We start from the raw sequence: 20,677 nt of genomic DNA, 5'->3' as shown, positions 1-20,677 counted from the left end.
GTACACTGAATCCAAGAAGTTAAAATATAAGAAAAATATGGAATCAGAATTGGAAGAAGGCTCATTAACAACCTGTAATATGCAGAGGACATAGTCTTGCTTAAATTAAAACAACAACAACAACAACAAAACCACAAAAAGCCACACCAAAACCAAAAACAACCAACCAACCACAAGACTTGAAACACTTGCTGATGTGTAAAAAAACCTATAGCCTTCAAAACAGATGATATCTCAACGTGAATAAAACAAAATTCCTTCCAACTAGAATAAACCCATCAAGAAAAATGGAGAAAAGATTGAGATTGTCAAGGATTTAATTTTAATATACTCATTGTTGTTATGTACTGTCATAGCTGACTCTACAGCAAGTTTTCAGAGGCAATTAATCACACAGAAGGAGATTACTCGTCTTTCTCCCATAGAGCTACTGGTGGATTCAATCTACATGCCCTCATATTGTCCATGTTACTACTTACCACCAAACCACCAGAGCTCACCGTTAATTTTAATGGGATCTGCAATCAACACAGAGGGAAGCAAAAGTTAAAAAATATCAAAAGGTGCTTATTTTGGACAAATTTACTGTCAATGACATCTTTAGAGTACCAGAGAACAATAAATGAGGAACTAAGGTGTACCTGACTCAAGCCATGGTATTTTCAACTACCTGATATGAGCTAGTTCACACCTGAGAGTACTTAATAAAAGAAAATCTCTCTCTTTCTTAAATCTGATAATAAATAAGGAAACTCAAGAAGATTTGGTATCTTTTCTTTGGTTTATGGTATTGGGCAAGATCAATATCCAAAAATCAGTGAGAGTTCTCTACAGTAACAAAGAGAACTCAGAGAAGGAAACCAAGAAAACAATACCATTTACAATAGCCAACCCCAAATAGAGATACTTGGGAGTGAACCAAATTAGAGACACAAAAGACTTACCCAAAGAAAACTGTAAAACATTCCCTCAAGACACAATGAAAGACCAAAAGAAATGGGGGGAAATGTGCCCAGTGCATGGATAGGAAGACTTAATATTGTGAAAATGACATTTCTTTCAAAAGACATTCACCCTGAAACCCACAGCGTCCCTTTTCAGCAGGAAGTAGCTAAGAGAATACTCCATCCCCTTTTCCTTATGAATCAGGTGAAGTCTCTCTCAGGGAGGAGTGATAGGGAATGGCAAGGGATACACTGACAAAGGAGATTAATCAGAACTGGCTTTGACAAGCACTGTGGCAACTGGACAATTAAAACAGACATGGGGGGGAAAGAAGAACGAACTGGGGAGGAGGGTGGAGAAAACAGTGCAACAATGAATGAATGAAAACCCAAAATCTCTGTAAATGTTCATTAAAACTAATAAAATTAATAATAAAAAATATGTTCATACAAAGAAAAAAAGTAATCTACATTTTCTTTCTTTTTTTTTATAATCTACATTTTCAATGCAATCCCACTACAGAAACCAAATTCAGTTTTCAAGGAGATAGAGAGGGAAATCATCAAGTTTATTTAGAGAAGCAAGAGATCTCAAATAAGCAAAACACTTCAGAGAAACGAATATGAAGCGGGCATCATAGCACTCCCTGACTTCAAATCCTACTCCACAGTAGTAGTAACCAAAACAGCATGATACTACTACAATGACAGGCACATAGACCAATGGAACAAAATTGAGAATTCAGAAATAAATCCAGCTATCTACGTTCAATTGATATTCAACAAGGAAATCAAGCCTATCATATGGGGAAATGATAACCTCTTCAACAAATGGTGCTGGCAAAACAGGTCTGCTACATACAGAAAGCTGCAACAAGATCTATATGTCTTACACCATACCTAAAAATCAATTCAAGGTGGATCAGAGATCTGGAATAAAGTCCAAAACCATAAAGTTCATAAAAGGCAAACTGAGATCAAGCTTAGAAAGCCTACTCTATAATATAAAGAGATTGTCAAATACAGCCAGAAATGTATAATCTGAAGAGGATAAAATTGATGAATAGGACCTTCTAAAGATTAAACCCCTGTGAACATAAAAAATGTTTTCCAACATGATGAAAAGAAAGCCTACAGACTGGGAACACACATTTAGCAGTACCATCTCAAGCAAGAGTCTCATGATAAAAGTTTACAGAATACACTTAAAAAAGATTGATAACCCAATTACAAAATAGGGAAACAAGCAGGAAAATTATCTCAGAGTAAGATACTCAAATGGCAAACAGAAACATGAAGAAATGATCAAAATCACTTCAAACAAGAGAGATGAAAATAAAAAAAAAAAAAAAACACAAAAATGAGATACCATCTCACTCCAGGAGTGGTAGCAAAGTTTAAAAGGACAGCAAGTAATAAGTGTTGGAGAAGATGTGGAGAGATAGGAACTTCTATAAATTGCCAGTGGGATTGTGCAATGCTACAAGCACTCTGGAAGGTAGTTTGGAGCTTCCTAAAAAAAAAAACCAAACAAAAAAACAACAACTGAACATAGAAATTTCATATGATCCAACTATTCTACTGCTTGATATTTACCCCCCAAAAAATGAGAAATGAGCCACCAATGGAGACTTGTACACTAATGTTCTCGCCATGACAAGAACATGGAAACAGCCCAGATGTCCAACCACAATAGACTGCATTGAGAAATTATAGTACATTCACACAATGGAATATGAGGCAGCACGCATGAGCAATGATTCTGTAAATTACTACATAACTTGAGAGGGACTAGGGAACATAAGGACAAATACTGGAGAAAATTATTATAGCAGAACAAGTATGAGGATCCAAGGAGTGGAGTAAGGGTGTAAGCAGAGGGATGAGGATGCGTGGCGGGGTGTAATCATAGTGTCGCACAATTTGATGGGGGGAGTGAAGGAAATGCAAAAGATCTGGTGTGAAAAACAATGTATTTGAATTTTGTAAATAAACCAGTATAAAGTAAAACAGCAAAACAAAACAAAACAACCACCCCAAACACAAAACAATGATTTGTAGATCCATATTGAAGCTACAGGCTAAAGGAAAAAAATAACAACGATGATTTTGTTAATTTAAACTTTGAAAAAGGAAACAAAACAAAATAACAAACCCATTGTCATAAAGTCATTTTGTGATTGCTGGTGGCCCTTTTTGTGTCTATGAGACTGTAAATGTTTCCATAGGAAGCTACCCATTTTTCTTGCTCAGGAAAGCTAGTGGTTCAAACTGCTGACCTTTCTGTTAGGAGAGCAATATATAATATAAAAAGCCACATAAGTGGAAAAACAGCAGCAACTAAAACAAACAAATAATGCAAACTCGTAGCTTTTATGGTAACCTTCTCCAGACAATTGTCCAAGGCAGTAAATTGCACTACAGGAAATTGCCATCTTTCTCCCTACAAACCAATGATGGATTCTAGTCCCAAGAGATACAATATTTTGCTTAGTGAAATAACTAATCATGGACTATGCCACAAAAGTTCCCCAAAATACATGTGACTCTATAGGAACAGGGCAAAGTTCCCCGTAGGATTTCCAAGGCTGTAAATCTTTACTGTTGCAAATTGCCAAGTCATTTCTCCCAGCAGCAGCTTTTATCATCAAGTTATTGGTTTACAACATTGGTTTATAGCAACTGGTTTACTGAGTTTTCAACCATGTGACACCATACTGGTGTTGTTGTGTACCATCAAGTCAGAACTAAAGCATAGCTGAACCCCCAGTGGGTTTTCAGAGGCAGTTACTAGCATGGGAGGAGATTGCCCATCCTCCTCCAACAGAGCAGCTGGTAGATTCCAACCTCATGCCTTTGAAATTGCAGCACAGCTTCTTGCCACTAGGCCACCAGTGCTCCCTGATACCATACTACAAACACATAATTTAATAGAATAATGCTGGGACCTCTTCAGAGTATTGAAAAGCAACAACATCAGTCTGGAGACTAAGGTGAACCTACATGATCCAGGCCACAGTCTTCACAATTCCTTGCTATGTGTCAGAGAGCTGGACAATGACAAGGGATGATTGAGAATTGATGCCTTTGAGCTCTGGTGCTGGAGAAGAGTATTGAATATACCATGGACTGCTAGGAGAACAAACAGGTTCATCCTAGAAAGGGTGAAACCAGGCTGCTCCTTGTAGGCAAGGATTCTGAGGGTTCGTCTGACATACTTTGGGAGTGTTGTAAGGAGGGACCAGTCCTTGGAGAGGGACATCATGCTTGGAAGGTTGGAACGACAGAGAAAGAGAGGAAGACCATCGATAAGATGGATAAGACCATTGATAAGATGGATTGATTCAGTGGCTGGGGTAACAAGGACAGTTTTGTCAGAGACAGTAAAGTTGGCACAGGATAGAGAAGGTTTCAAGACTGTAAGTTCGCTATGAGTAGCAAGCGATTCCACAGCACATAACAATGCAAATGACAAACATAGTATGTTTTATTATCCAAAATTGAAACCTGAGGGATACTGGGGAAATTGGTAATCCAGCAGCATCCTGAAATTATGGACTATACACATGCCCTTGTGGGATGAAAATCCTCTGTGTATTTTGTCCCTAATCAACCCTTTTATACTCAATGTGGCAGCTGTGAGAAGAAAGCATGGTTCTTTTAAGCTTGGATTCTGAGATCTCTACTATGTCATAATATTGCTTCAACCTCTCAGAATAAATGGAAGCATTTTATCAGAATTCTCCTTTGCTTGGCCTTATTGCAACTTGATATTGACCTCAAATATTCTTTCTCTTTGTGTCTTGTCTCAAAGATTTTCCCCTGCTCCAACTGGGCTCAAGGAAATGGTCATATGCCAAGTGAGTCCCCAGGTAACAGCACATGCAAATACCCAAGGGATTCAACCTCATGGAAGTTGAACATGTGTGCCTGGCCTGGAAGGCATTTGATAGAAGCAAAGTAAAATTGAGAGGACGTGAAGAAAAAACCACAACTATTAGCAACACAAAACTTGTGTTCATAAAGATATTGTATACTGAGTGAAAGTTCAAGCTTAGAATTCTCAATTCCTACTTAACCCTCACTTACAGCATTCTTGACAAAACTGTGTGTTATTAGCAATGATTTCAAGCTGAGAAAATGGGAGAGCTTAGCGAACAGCAGCAAAATTCCAAATTTCAGTCCTCATGAAATTTGAGTTACAGAATAATGAACATACAGATTTTATGTTATTTGATATCAACAATTTTTTAGCATTAGAAAAATAATCACTAAAAAAAAGGAAAAAAATCACTAAGTAGAATCTGGGGAAATGTTGACTAATACACCAAGGAGATCAGTATTCTTTACCCCCCTCCCCCAATCCATTAAAGTATGTCTTTTTTTTTCTCTCTCCTTTTTGTGCCAGTGTTTATCACTCCTTTTTACTTTAAATTAGTTTTTTCCTTGGGCAATAAATGTTTGTGTTTCCTTGTGGCCATTATCTATTCATTTAATGACTGTTGATGTCCAATTAAAAGGTATTAAAGAAAAAAGTGTTTATATCACTTTTGTCAGTTTATTTAGGTCTATGGTTTCTCCTCTCATATTAGGATATATACGGTGTAGGACGTTGTTTAAATGATATCAATGATGCAAGAAAGTACCAGTAAATATTTTGACTATATATTTTCATCAAGATACAGGTAATAGGTTATAATTTTACAATATTGAGGTCAAATTCCACTAAAGTATCAGTGATTCCTATAAAATATCTATTTGAGCAAGTAAAATTCTGAATTGTAAACCATTCCAGCAATGCACATTCTTTATAAAACTTAAGTATATTCAATGTTGTCTAGGTGGGGGAAATGGTCATGTGCACATGCCTTGAGCAGTTCCTAAAAAAATCTCTTAGTAGATACCTAGGAACCATGAGTGAAGAGGACAATTATGCACAGTTGTCAAGAAAAAGTGCTTTGAAGTTACTCAAGCCTGGATTCTAATGCCAGCATGGTCACCTATACAGCAGGGCTACTGTATAACCTTGGGCATGTTAATTCTCCAAGATTAATACCTTAGCCTTCATTTTCTCATTTATAATATAGGTACAGGAATAACTACCATAGAGCATTGTTGTTAAGAGATGTAATGAGCATCAGCAAGCGCCCAGCGTATGATGAATTCAATAAACAGCATTGATATTTAGCAGGAACTCTGGTAGTGCTACAGGCTAATCACTTGGACTGCCATTCAATAGGTTACCACTTTGAACCCACCAGCTGCTCTGTGGGAAATGAATCATTCAGCCTTATGAAGATTTGAAGGCTCAGAAATCTAGTGAAGCAGTTCTACTCTGTTCCATGGGGCTGCTAGGAGTTGAGATGGACTTGACGACAGTGAGTTTGATTTTGTTATAATTAACATCATAATAAATTATTATTTAAAACTAATGCCAATTATCTGAATGCTACTGAGAACAAGACAATGATTAGGAATTACAGAAGAAGAATCAGTGCCTTTGAGTTGTGGTAGTGAAGAAGTGTCTTGAGCATACGATGGACTGCTAAGGGAACAAACAAGTTTGGCCTGAAGACAGTGAAACCACGTTGATCAAAGGAGCAAGGATTTTTAAACTCTGTCTCACATAATTTGAGTACGTTGCCAAGAGGGACCAGTCCTTAGAGGTTGGAAAGATAGAAGTCATCAGAAGAGAGAAAGATCCCAGATGAGATGGATTGGTACAGTGACTGTGGCAACGGGATCAGATGTATGAGAGACAAGTGAGGTGGGCTCAGGATACAGTAAGGTTCACAGCTATTGTTCATAGGGTCCATATGAGTTGTAAGCCACTCCACAAGATATAATAACAACAACAATAGCAATAATAAAATATAATAATTCATTATGTGCATTTTTTCTACACACTACATATTTTCAACTTTCACTTGTTTAAACTAAGAGAGGGTAAATAATGTATACTGCATTGAAACAGATGAGACAAGGGAGAGAACTGTTTAGGAGGAATATATGATTAGGTATTATTGTCATAAGGAGTCCAGAAGGAAAGCTGCACAGTGGTGTGGACTAGGGGTAAGGAGATTGTATAACAATGAAAGAATTTTTTTTTTTTACTTTTCAAAGAGAAAAACAAACTAGGGGGAGGGGTGGGCAGGGAGGAAATTGTGCAACAATGAATGACTGGAAATCCAAAGTCTCTTATTTATAGTGACCTTATAAGCAAAATGTCTGAGCCCTATTCTAGCCTATGCCAACCTCACACTTTCAGATATACAAGAGCCTATTGCAGCAGTCACCATGTCAATCTACTTGATTGAGGGTCTTTCTCTTTTTCACTGACCCTCCACCCTTCCCAGCATAATGTCCCTTTCCAAGGAATAGCCCCTCCTAGTAACATACAGTACAAAATAAGTGAGGTGAAGCCTTATGATTCCTGCCTCCAAAGAGCGCTCCGGCTGAACCCTCTCTAAAACTTATCTGCTTGTTCTCTTGTCCATCCATGGATGTTCATTGCTCTTCTCCAACACTAGAGCTTGAAGGTTTCAATTCTTTTCCTGTCATTCTTATTCATTGTATAGTTCTCAGGTGCACAGCAAGTGATCAGAAAGACTATGGCTTGAATCAGACACACCTTAGTCCCCAATTATTCCTCAGTAATTTTGGAGAGATCCCCAGTTGCAGATTTACCCAGTGCAATGCCTCTCCTGCATACGCCAATGCAATTCCTTGCCTTTAAAAAAAAAAATCCACTTTCTAAAAAAAAACCCAATTCCATAGAGTCAAAACTGCCTCACAACTGACCTTGCAGTGGATTTCCAGGTCTGTAAATAACACATATGGAGAGATAGAACTCACTATGGACTATGCTACCAGTGTTCAGGAAAATGCCACATGGATGGTGAATAATTATAAACTTGTCATTTGGCTTTATCTTGTCTAATTACTGAAAGACACTGTAATATAGAACTTGGGGAGAATGGCCTAGAAATTAGCAGTGGGAGGGACAGAGAGGCAGATCTAGGAGAGAGAGAGAGAATGGAAGCACCTTAGAATAGAATAGGATAGGATAGAATGGAATGGAATGGAGTGGAGTGGAATGGAATGGAATGGAATAGAATAGAATAGATCAGATCTATGGCAATGCTAAGGGAATTCTTATTTGGAAGCAAATTAGCTTTTCTCTAATTTTGTTTTACTTTTTCATGCTGCCATCCTTGGAAATATAAAACAGCTAATAAGGCTTCTTAAATGGCTGGGGCTGGTAAGTCGTCAAATATTTAGAGGCCAGGGATCTTTAATCACCTCTGTACGTCCCTATGAATACTGATGTGACAAAGGTTCATATTTAATTGATTCCAAAGTGACTTTATGCTAAGTAATGGCACACTAAAAAATTCCGAAGCCTAGTTACTCCCAATTAAAAAGTACGCATTCCCCTCTATGTCAGAGTTGTTACCAGATGTCAGAGCAAGTCAGCGTGTCTCTGAGACTCCATGAACACAAGTAACAAAGGGTTGTGTGTCTTTAAACTGTAAAAAGTAAGGGTAGAGGAGGAGGGAGTGTTACCAATTGTATTCAAAGTTTGTCACATAAATCTGAATGTAGTTCCTTCGAAGGACTGTAAAGGTGGAGCTAGTAGACTTGGTCAAGCTGGAGTATTTTGAGACAAGAATATAAAACACCCATAATCTAAACTGACTGATTACCCATCCTGGATAGGTAAGTTTAGCTACAGCAAGCCAAACCCCAAGAAGGCCTGTGTGGACCTCTAATCTTGCGAATAGCACACATGTATTTCAGAAATTCATAAATTTATTTCCTACTACTAGCACTTTTATTTTTGTAGGAGCTAATGTAACTTTAAGACACTGGGTGAGCATTAATGTATAAAATTACCGTGCTCTCACATCGACTTACCACTGCAATCATTATTCTAACTAGAAGCATGCTAGAACGGTTTGAAAGCCAAACGAGAGTAATGAGTGATTGAAATCACTGCTCTTACTGCCTCTTAACAGAGACAACCAACAGAAGTTGATTTTTAGGAAAACTGGAGCAGCTGGAAGGAAAAATAATGGAAAGAGAACTTAGGAAAGCCTTTTCCCACCAAGTCCTTCTGTGAAACTTAATGAGAAGAATGCTGTATTCTGTAAAGATATATTAATTTTGAGTTCATGAAAGTAGAGGAGAGCATTTATGATGCCATTTCTCTGACAAACGCTATGTTTAGGGTAAATATTGATCACAGTCAGTATTGCCAAGAAATCATTAGAAGAGTAATGCCTAACTGTTGCATCAAGCAAAATCTCCCATACATGGACACAGATAGGCTTGAAGCATAATTGCTGTATTTTTCATCATTATTGCTGAGATTATTATGGTTAAGAAAGTTTCTCCTCTCATCTCTGCACACACATACAAACATACCACAGGCATAAAATAAGAATAATAGTTGCACACTAGATCTAAAATGTATGAGTTCACTATTTGCTTAAGATAGCAGTAGCTTCTGAAATTAATTCTCTCTCTGTCTCTCCCTCTATATAAATATATAAACTAATATAAAATTTTATGTTAGTGTGTTTATAAACAAATAAATATACACATGTTGTTATGTACCACCAAGTCAGAACTAACTCATAGCTGACCCTCCAGTGGGTTTTCAAAGGCAGTTAATTGCACAGGAGGAGATTACCCATTCTTCTGTCCCACAGGATAGCTGGTGAATTCAAACAATATGAATTTATGTTGGCAGCACAATTCTTTACCATTGGGCCGCCAGAGTTCTACACACACACACACACACACACATCTCAACACGGTAAGTGTATTTTGAGGGCAAATTGCATGAAGAAAGTTATTAGAAATCTCTTCCTAAGTTTTTTAATTGTAAAATCAAACTAATGATATTTGTCTAGTTGAAACTCATAAATCAGATTCCTTTTTAAGAAAGAACCTTTCATTTCATTCAACACATAATTTTACACACTTATAATGTGCTTAACAATATTTCCAGCACTGTTTACAGTACTGAAGATCTCAGTTCTGAAGAGTTTCATAAACTTGTTGAGAAAAGCAATAAAACACCAAGTAATTGCATTTTCTTTTTTCTTTTTTTTATTGCAAAACAAAATGTTTTACGCAAAAGTAACACACAAGGTAATCATTCAACTATTGCTGTTGAGTGTAATCGACTCATAAATGGCCTTTCATTGGGATTCCAAGTTTGTAGATCACTTGAGAGGAGATTTTCCATCACTTTTCCTCAGAACCACTGCTGGATTCAAACCAAAAGAGAGGCTCAGCCTTGGGGATTAGCAGAGCAACTTCCTATAGACTAGGGTTAGGTGAGGGGGAACAAAACACAATAACAAACAAAACAATTTGTTGCCTTCAAATTGATTAAGACTTACCATAACCACACAAGTTACAAGAGGAGGATTGCCCCATAGGTTTGTCTAGATAGAATGGTTCATGCTCATTGCTGACCAAAGAGTTAGAGGTTTGAAACCACCTAGTTGCACCAAAGAAGAAAGAACTGGGCATTCTACTTCTGCAATACTATGCTGTTATTATTGTTGTCGTACAATATAGTAGGAACCGAACCATAGCTGACTCTGGTGGATTTTCAGAGGCATATAATTGCACAGGAGGAGAATGTTCATTCTTTTACCATGGAACAGCTGGTGGTTTCTATCTATGTGCTTTCAGAATTGAAGGGCAGCTTCTTTACACCAGGTCAAGAAAATTCTATGGAATAGTTCTGTTCTGTGACACATGAAGTGACCCACAAGCCTACAAAATTCAACAGTAAAGGGTGTGTTTTTCTTAATGTTTATGGAAGTATATTGCCAGCATTTTCTTGCTCAGGCCTATTGTTATGTCATGTGCCTTCAAGTTGGAACTGACTCATAACTGACCCTCCAAAGGGTTTTAAGAGACTGTAAAATTCATTGGGAGGTCAGATAATAGGAGGAGATTGTCTATCTTTCTGTCACAGATCAGCTGGTGAATTTGAGTGTGTGCCTTTGAATAAACAGCCCAAGTCCTTACCATTAGAACCCTAGAGCCTCTTTCAGGCCTATAGATAAGTTCAAACCACGTACCATTATATCATCAGACTATTGTAAGCCAATTATATCACTTAAGGATCTCTCAAAGAACAATAGAAACTATAATATCCGATCCAAAAATAAATAAATGACTCACATTCATAACAGAGAGATATGGCATGACTTTAAAACCTGAGGATATTGGAAATGATATAGTTATTCCAGTGCTTGGAATATACCCCAAGAAAATGAGAACTGAGGTTTAACAGAGACTTGTAGACCAATGTTCATAAAAGCATTATTCACTATTGCAAGAACATAGAAACAAATCAGATGTCCAACCACAATTAAATAGATTGAGAAATTATGGTATATTCACACAATGGAATAATCCATAGCATGCAGGAGTGATAATTTTGTAAATTATTGCCTAACTTGGGAGGGGTCAGAGAGCATTATGATGAGTGAACTAACTCAGTCTCATAAGGACACATATTGTAAAAAAACATCCTCATAGAATGAGTATGAGGACACAAAGGAGAGAAAGGTGGAAGAAGAGGACTGAGGATGTGCCAAGGGTGAGTATTAGTCATGGAGGTCACATAATTTGAAGAGGGAGGTGTGAGGGAAATAGGGAGGATCTGATGTGAAAAAACAATGTATTCAAATTTTGTAAATAAACTAGTATAAAAATAATGTAAAATAGAATGTATATGAATGATTGTATGAAACACAATGTAAGTGAAAGATTGTATAAAACACAATGTATATGAATGAAACATACTGTAAAGGTATTATGACATGAAAAACAATGTTGTTGTGGTGTTCTTAGTTGCCATCGAGTTGCTTGCGACTCATAGCGACCCTATGTATAACAGCCCTAAACTCTGCTCTGTCCTGTGCCAATTGCACTGTCTCTGATACACCCATACCGATTACCCCAGTCACGGGATCAATAAAAAACATAAAAAAAGAATAAATGGAGGCTATACAGATGGATTTCACCTGATAGTATGCATAGGAATCAAATCAGTTACATTTGTGGAAAGACTCTCTGGAGAAGATCAATATCAGCTGTGAAGACCACCAACTACTCATATGCAAGTTCAAGCTGAAGTTGAGCAAAATTAAATCAAATCCATGGGAACCAAAATTTAACCTTAAGTCTGTCCCACTAGAATTTCAACACCATCTCAGGAATGTGTTTGGGGCCTTGAGCACCAATGAACATAGACCAAATGAGCTCTGGGAAGATATCAAGAAAATCGTCCATGAAGAATGCAAAAGATCATTATGAAGGCTGAAGAGAAAAAAAAGACCAAGATGGATGTCAGATGAGACTCTGAATATTTCATTAAAGCATCAAGAATCCAAAGCTAAGGAAAGAAACCTAGAAATCAAAGAGCTGAACAGAAAATTTCAAAAGGCAGCTCTGGACGACAAAGCAAGATACTATAATGAAATGTGCAGAGAGCTGGAGTCAGAAAATCAAAAGGGCTGAACTTGCTCAGCGTTTCTTAAACCTAAGGAGTTGAAAAACAAATTCAAGCCATGGGTGGCAATACTTAAGGTACATTGGGTAGAATGTTAAATGATCCAGGAAACATTAAAAGAAGATGGAAGGAGTACACAGAGTCACTGTATCAGAAGGAATTGACAGACATAGAAGAATTTCATGAAATAACATGAGCAAGAGACTGTGGTGATGAAGGAGGAAGTTCAAGTTGCTCTGAAGGAATTGGCAAAAAACAAGGCTACAGGAGTTGACAGCATATCAATTGATTTATTTCAACAAACAGACGCTGCCCTGGATGTGCTCACTAAGTTGTGTCAAGAAATCTGGAGGACAGCCACCTGAACAACTGACTGGAAGAGAACAATATTTGTTCCCATTCCAAAGAAAGGTGACCCAACAGAGTATGTAAATTATCTAACAATATCATTAATATAACATGCAAGCAAGATTCTGCTGAACATTATCCAAACATGATTGGAGCAATAAATATGTCAACAGGGAACTGCCAGATGTGCAGGCTGGATTTAGAAGAGGTCGTGGTAGTAGAAATATTATATAGCTAATGTTAGATGGATCTTGGCAGAAAGCATAGAATACTAGAGGAAGGTCTATTTGTGCTTCATTGACTATGCAAAGGCTTTTGACTGTGTGGATCACAAGCTATGGCTAACTCTGAGAAGAATGGGAATCCCAGAACATTTGATTGTACTTATGTGAAACCTATACTTGAACCAAGAGGCAGTCATCAGAACAGAACAAGGAGACACTACATGGTTCAAAATCAAGAAGGAGGTCCCTCAGGGATGTATTTTCTTTCCATACGTTTTTAATGTGTATGCAGAATAGATCATCAGAGACACTGGCCTGTGTGAGGAGGAATGCGGCACCAGAATTGGTAGAAGAGTCATCAACAACCTGTATTATGCGGATAACACAACCCTGCTTGCTGAAACTGAAGAGGAACTGAAGTGTTTGCTGCAGAAGGTCAAGGACTGTAGTCTTCAATACAGATTGAAGCTCAACATCAAGAAAACAAAGATTCTCACCACTGGGCCAATTGGCAGCATCAGGATGAATGGTGAAGAGATTGAGATAGTTAACAATTTTCATTTACTTGGCTTCACATTCAATACTCTTGGTAACAGGAGCGAGGAAATCAAGAGATGAATTGCGTTTGGAAAGTCAGCTGTGAGGGATCTCTCAAGAATACTGAAGAGCAACGACATCAGGCTGGAGACTAAGGTGCCCCTGATTCAGGCTATAGTTTGCACAATTACATGCTATGCATCGGAGAGTTGGACAGTGACTAGGGATGATAGAAAGAGAATTGATGCCTTTGAGCTGTGGTGCTGGAGAAGAGTGTTGAATATACCATGGACTGCTAGGAAAACAAACAGGTTTGTCCTGGAGAAGGTGAAGCTGGAATGCTCCTTGGAGTCAAGGATTCTAAGCTTCATCTGACATACTTTGGGCACAATGATAGATGGAGATGGAGAAGAGACTAAGGTTGTTAACCATTTCCACTTGTTCAGTTCCACAATCAACACTCTTGGCACTAACACTTAGAAAATCAAAAGACGGATTGCACTGGGAAAGTGTGCTCTCAGGGACCTCTTCAGAGTGCTGAGAAGCAATAATGTCAGTCTGGAGACTAAGTCGTGCCTAATCCAGGCCATGGTCTTCAAAGTCACTTGCTATCCTTCAGAGAGCTAGGAAAGAACTAAGGATGATAGAAAATCAATACCTTTGAGTTATGGTGCTGGTTAAGAGTCTTTAATACACCATGGACCTCCAAGGAAACAAATGGGTTTGTCTTTGAGAGGGTGAAACCAAGTTTCTCCTTGGAGGTAAGGATCTTGAAGCTTCATCTCACATATTTGGGCAAACATTTGGACGGGCCAGCCCTTGGAGAAGGATATCATGCTTGCAAGGGACAGTGCATGAGAGAAAGACCCCAGATGAGATTAATTGACATGATAACTGGAACAATGGGATTAGATGAGTCAGACACAGGGAGACTGACTCAGAATAGGGCGGGATTCAGAGTAATTTTTCGTTGGGTTGCTATGTGTTGCAGACAACTCAATTTCACATAATAAATACAATAACAAAAAAACATTACAGTCATAAAATTTCCAGCTTTCTTGAACTGATGAATTCTCTGAAAGCATTTTTGGGGGATTTTGTTGCTGTTATTAATTATAGTGATGACTTCTGGTTGGTTTATTGAGCACTTCTTATTTTTACTTTTTTATTGTTATTTTAATGATGACTTACAGAAAGGTTGGGTTTTCATTCACTCATTGCTGCACATTTTACTTTTTCCTACTCCTTTCTACCTCCCCCAGCCCTCCTTGCAATGCACCTCTTTTTCCATATTATTGTCATATATGTAATGTATAATCATATATTCCTTTCATACAGTTCTTTTTCTCATTTTTTCCCAAAGTGTTCCTTATCAGTCTACACTTTTCCTATTGTCTCCCTACCACCCATGCCAGTCTTACTTTATAACAGTGGTGTTATTTAGTATTTGTCCCTTTGTGACTGAAGTATTTCACTCAGCAGTATATATTGCTGTGTTATTGACAATAGCAAAGAGATAAAAACAATCCAAACACCCATCACCAAATGGATAGAAAAACCGTGGTACAAGTGCACAGTGGAATATTATGCAGCACTGAAAAACAATGAACTTGTAAAATATTACACAACCTTTAGGTGAGCCTAAAGGTATGTTTGGCAGCAACTTGGTGCCTGAAGAGTTTTTCCTGCAACATTTGTGAGGCACTTGAAGAAATAAAAGTTGGTCAAAAAGGTATCTGGTGATTTTGCTGGATGAGACAGAGTTTTATAGCCCAATTTGCTAAGCTTTTGAAGCACTGGTAGTGTAGCATTCAGCTGAGCATTGCTGTCCAATGCCAGATGTAAGCATTGACGATCTCAGTTAATTTAGCTGCAATAGTTCTCTGATGTAAAGCTTTTGCCCAGAATCAAGTAGTAGTAGTGGATTACCCTGGCTGCAGATAACCAAACCGTCACCATGACCTTCTTTGGATGTAAGTTCACTGCATTGAACATGATCAACTGTCACAGAAAATCTATATTTTTGTCATATATTAAAGTGCCATTGAGAAATGGATCTTTTTTTATTGAGAAAAATGAACACAGAACAAACCGCAAAGCAGTGACAGCTTCGATTTTCGTTGAGTTTGTGCAGTTCCCATTTGTTAAACTTTTTCACCTTTCTACTTTGCTCCAAATGACAATTGAATGATGGACATGGAATTCTTGTGAAATTTCTCATGTAATTTTTGGGGAGATTATCTTTCATTATCATGCTAAATTCATAATTCTCAGCTTCTGGTGACTTCCCTTGACCTTTCTTATCTACAAGTTTAAATTTACCACAGTAGAATTTCTGAAACCAAAAGTCATTTGAAAACGTTTTCATAGATACTTCCCCGGGCTCAAAATTCACTGATATTTGTACTTGGTTTTGCTACATTGAAGCCAAATTTGACTTTGTAAACAATATTTGGTGAAAGTCATGTTTTGACATTTTATTTTATGTTATATATCTTAAAAATTTATGAAAACGTAATTTATTTTTAAAAGCAAACTACAGAAAGAATTATCACAAATAAGCTATAAAATTGTATTTAATGTTTAATATATTGTAACAGTATTTATTACTAAATTGTTGCATGAAAAATCAAACAACTGAAATCCTAAATTAATTTTGTGACTACTTGGTGGTAAGAATTTGTGCTGGCAACTGAAAGGTAGACAGTTCAAATCCTCCAGTTGCTCGGTGGAAGAAAGATAGGCAGTTTCCTTTCATATGATTAACTGCATCTGAAAACCTGCTGGATGGTCTGCTATGGGTTAGTTTCAACTCAGTGGTACACAACAACACTACTATATTTGTTGAAAATATTTTCTAATTTCCTATCAAACTTTTATTTGTAATATTAGCATAAACTAGATAAAGATACCCTTGCCATTTGAAAAAGGTAGATCAGGAAACTGGAACTTTAGAATTCCAACTTCACAAATTTGGCACTACAATAAAATTTTCCCTATGAAATAAAGTAATATTCGATTAAATATTTAAAACTACCCTTTCGACCCTTTATAAGATTTATTACATAGAATAAATCCCTGGGAAACACTACCGAGAAGTATTAAATTCTCACAAGGAATTAAAATTTAATGTCAGAATTGAAATAACCTATTTGAGTATCAAAATTAAGAACAATTAAAAAATTAAATATTTAGTAGAGCAAAAGAATACTTACAAAATGTCAAAAAACCTCTAAGTAAATTGTTTTAGAACTATCTAATATGATTTTGTAGGAAAATGCCTAGTGGTAAGCTGCTGTTATACTACAGAATGAAGGCACATGTTCAAATCCACCAGCTGCTCTTAAGAAGAAGGACTGACAGCCTCCTCCCATGCGATTAACTGCCTCTGAAAATGTGCTGCAGGGTCAGCTGTGGGCCAGTTCTGACTCAACAGCACACAACACCACAGCTTTATAGCAGCGCTTCAAACTAATTCATCTTGTTCAGTCATGGCTGACCAAAATGACACTAGAACAAACCTGCATTTCTAAAATAGGACTGACTATAATGTTTACCAGAATGGGGAAAAGAATAGGTCAAAGTCTTGATTGAAACGTAATCCTTCTTAGAAAACAAGGGTGGCAACAAAAGTCCAGAGCGAAGGCTGGATAGTGGAGTGGACCTCGGGGTTGGGGGAGGGATTGCATAACAGTGAAAGAGTTTTACTTTCTTTTCAAGGACAAGAGTGAATTGTGGGGGGGAAGGGGTGGATGGGGAGAAAAGTGCAACAATGAATGGCTGGAAACCCTAAGTCTCTGTAAACTTTCATTAAAACTAACTTAATTTTTATTTTTAAAAAAAAGGCAAACAAGGGTGGCATGCACATTACATGGCAACAAATTCTACCAGCTGGGTCTAAACAATGGTTCCGCATCTAAAGATGGCAGCCAATTACAGTGCATTGAATGTCAATGTTTTTGTTGTGATTTTAGTGAAAGTATACAGAGATTGGTTTCCATTCATTCATTCATACACATTTTTCTCCTGCTTCCTCCTCTCTTTAGCTTGCTAATGCATTTCCTGTTCCAGATCCTTAATTGTCACACATTTTGAGCATGTAAGAACACGCCAGTCCTTGTAAAAAGACATCAAGCTCAGAAAAGTGGAGCGTTAGCAAAGGAAGGGAAGACCCTCAACAAGATGTATTGACACAATAATTATAACAGTGGGCTCAAGTGTGGTATAGATGATGAGAATGGCACAGGAGAGGACAGGATTCAGAGCTGATGTTCAGGGATGACACTTAACAATCACAGCTTAATATCTGCTAATCCATTCCTTTCAGTTTATCCTTCCTTCATCTACACAAGTACAGTGATCATTATCAATCCATGCATTGGATGTCTTTCCAATAACCCATTATCAAGCATAAGAGTCCTGAAAAGGTTTACTCTGCCTTTTTGAAGTCTTTCATTCTAGGGTTTTAATTAATATTTTTATCTCATTTTAATTAGCATCCTTAATCATTCAAACAAAAAACTCCCAAAACTGGATCTCTTCCTAATTTGTTTTTCTGTGGGAAGTATTTTTAAATTTTTTTTTAATTATTTTTCATTGATTCTGTTCTATTTTGCCCTATTGACTGTACCTGAACTAATTTGAAGCCCTGCTTTAAATTTCTGCTTTGTTATCACCTGTAACCTACCCAACAAAGAACATTTCAAAAGAAAATTATCATGTAGGTGGAATTAAGAATTATTTCTTTAAGCTAAGCTCTTCTAAGGGAGCTTAGGTGGCGTAGTCCGTAATATGTTGTCCTGATAACCCAAAAGCCAGGTAGGTCTCTTTAGTGGTGCAAGTATACAGTGACTCCTTTTATCTTTTACAGCCTGCAACCAAAGAGAGGGTCACTTTGAGTTGGAACAACCTCTCAATAACAGTGAATTAGGAGTTTTAAGCTATTTTAAAAGCCCAAGTTGTTGCTTCTTACCTAATACTATACATCCATACTTGTTAAATGCCTAGCTCCTGCCAATCGTAATGACACTCATTTTCCCGTCTATGATAATCCACAAGAAAATTGCTTTTACAAAATATTGCTGATTCTCAGAAAAGTAAAAACATCTTTCATTAAAATTACATTAATAATAAGGAAGTTTTCAAAGACTTTGAAACTCAAGAAAAAAAAAGTTTTACTCAAAAAGAAGAGCTTTATTTTCTCAGTATGCACTAGTGAATATTTAATCATGTAAATTTAAAATTAGCATGATTAAATATGTTAATTAATGGAGATTCAAGAAAATACGTATTATCAGCATTTTTGGTGATTTAGCATCCTGTGGCTGTGGTAACAAATTACTACAAATGTGGTTTGTGTGTGTGGACAACATGCATCTATTCTCTTACAGTTCTGGACATCTGAGATCCAAAGTCAGATTCACCAGGCTGATAGTAACATTTTGTCAGGGCCATGAATAATCAAATCTGTTTCTTTGCCTTTTCCAACTTTTCTTGACTCATGGTCCATTCCTTCAACATCATGATCAGTAATTTTAATAAAAAAAAATACCATCCAACAAATAAAAACTTTAAGCCCACTATTGTATGAAAAATATTGTATGTAAGATTCTAATTCCTGACAGCCCTCCATTGGATATCTGAGGCTATCAGTGCAAAAGAGAAAGATCCTGGATGAGATGAATTGACAGTGACTGTGGCAATGGAGGGACAGTTAACTATTTACCATGCAGCTGCTGGATGATGGATCCAAATTGTCAACTTGGTGATTAGCAGTGCACAGTGTAGTGCACTATCCACCAGAAATACATTAGTTTAGCATTTTTAATTCCCTCTCTAATCTATATTTACATAATCTTCTCTGAAGTCAAACCTCTGATTTCCTTTTACAATGTTATTTGTGATAGCATCGGGATATAGTTAAATAATTGGGGATAATATTCTAATCCCAAAATCCTCAAAGTAATCACATCTGCAAAGATGTTTTCTTTACCTATAAGGTCATTCACAGCTTCTAAAGATTAAGATCAGGAATCCTTATGATGTAGTCTGTAATGTGCCTGGATGCTAACAGAAAGATTAGCAGTTCAGCTCCATTATAAACTCCATGAGAGAAAAGGCAGTCTCCTCCTGTAAATATGCATAGCCACACTATGTAGATCACTACATACTTTCACAGTATGAAGGCCACTATGACTCAAATTGATGGCAAAATTTTGATTTTTGGAGGAATTAAGAGCAGAATATTTCTGTGAGTCTTCATTCAGTCTATCAACAAGTAATGTTGTTGTTGTTGTTGTTGTTGTCAGGTGCTGTTGAAACCAGTACAACTCATAGTGACAATATGAATAAAAAATCTGAACCCTGTTCTTTACCACCCTCACACTTCCTTACACACAAGAGCCCATTTCAGCAGCAGTCACCATCTCAATCCACTTGGTTGAGGGTCTTCTGTCCTTCGCCAGCCCCCCACCATACTCAACATCATGTCCTTCTCCAATGAATATCACTTCATAGCAACATGCCCGAAGTAGGTGAGGTGAAGTCCCATCATTCTTGCCTTCAAAGAGCACTCAGGCTGTACTCTCTCCAAGACATATCTGTTTGTTCTCTTTGCCACCCAGGGGATGTTCAGTGCTCTAAAGGCATCAACTCTTTCTCTGTCATCTTTATTCATTGTCCAGCTCTTAGAGGCATAGCAAGTGATCAGAAAAACTATGGTCTGAATCAGATGCACCTTAGTCCTCAAACTGACATCATTAATCCTCAGTAATTTGGAGAGGTTCCTAAATGCAGATTTTTCTCAATGCAATGCATCTCCTTACAGCTGAAATATTTACTAAAAATTGAAACTAGGAGGGAAAATTTCCTTAATGGCTATTAAAATTTCATTTAAAACCACAGCATTTTTAGAAAGGTGGTAACAGTATTTCTTGGAAGTCTTTTTGCATAAATGAGAAGAGAAACCAATAAAGAATAAATGGTTTTATGAATTTTTATGGCTTTCTTTCCTTTTTCTTTCTTTCTTTCTTTCTTTCTTTCTTTCTTTCTTTCTTTCTTTCTTTCTTTCTTTCTTTCTT

The sequence above is a fragment of the Elephantulus edwardii genome, unplaced genomic scaffold (assembly GCF_000299155.1).
Source record: "Elephantulus edwardii isolate Elephantulus edwardi_28Jun2011 unplaced genomic scaffold, EleEdw1.0 scaffold00019, whole genome shotgun sequence".
NCBI lineage: Eukaryota > Metazoa > Chordata > Mammalia > Macroscelidea > Macroscelididae > Elephantulus > Elephantulus edwardii.
This window is presented reverse-complemented; position numbering follows the sequence as displayed.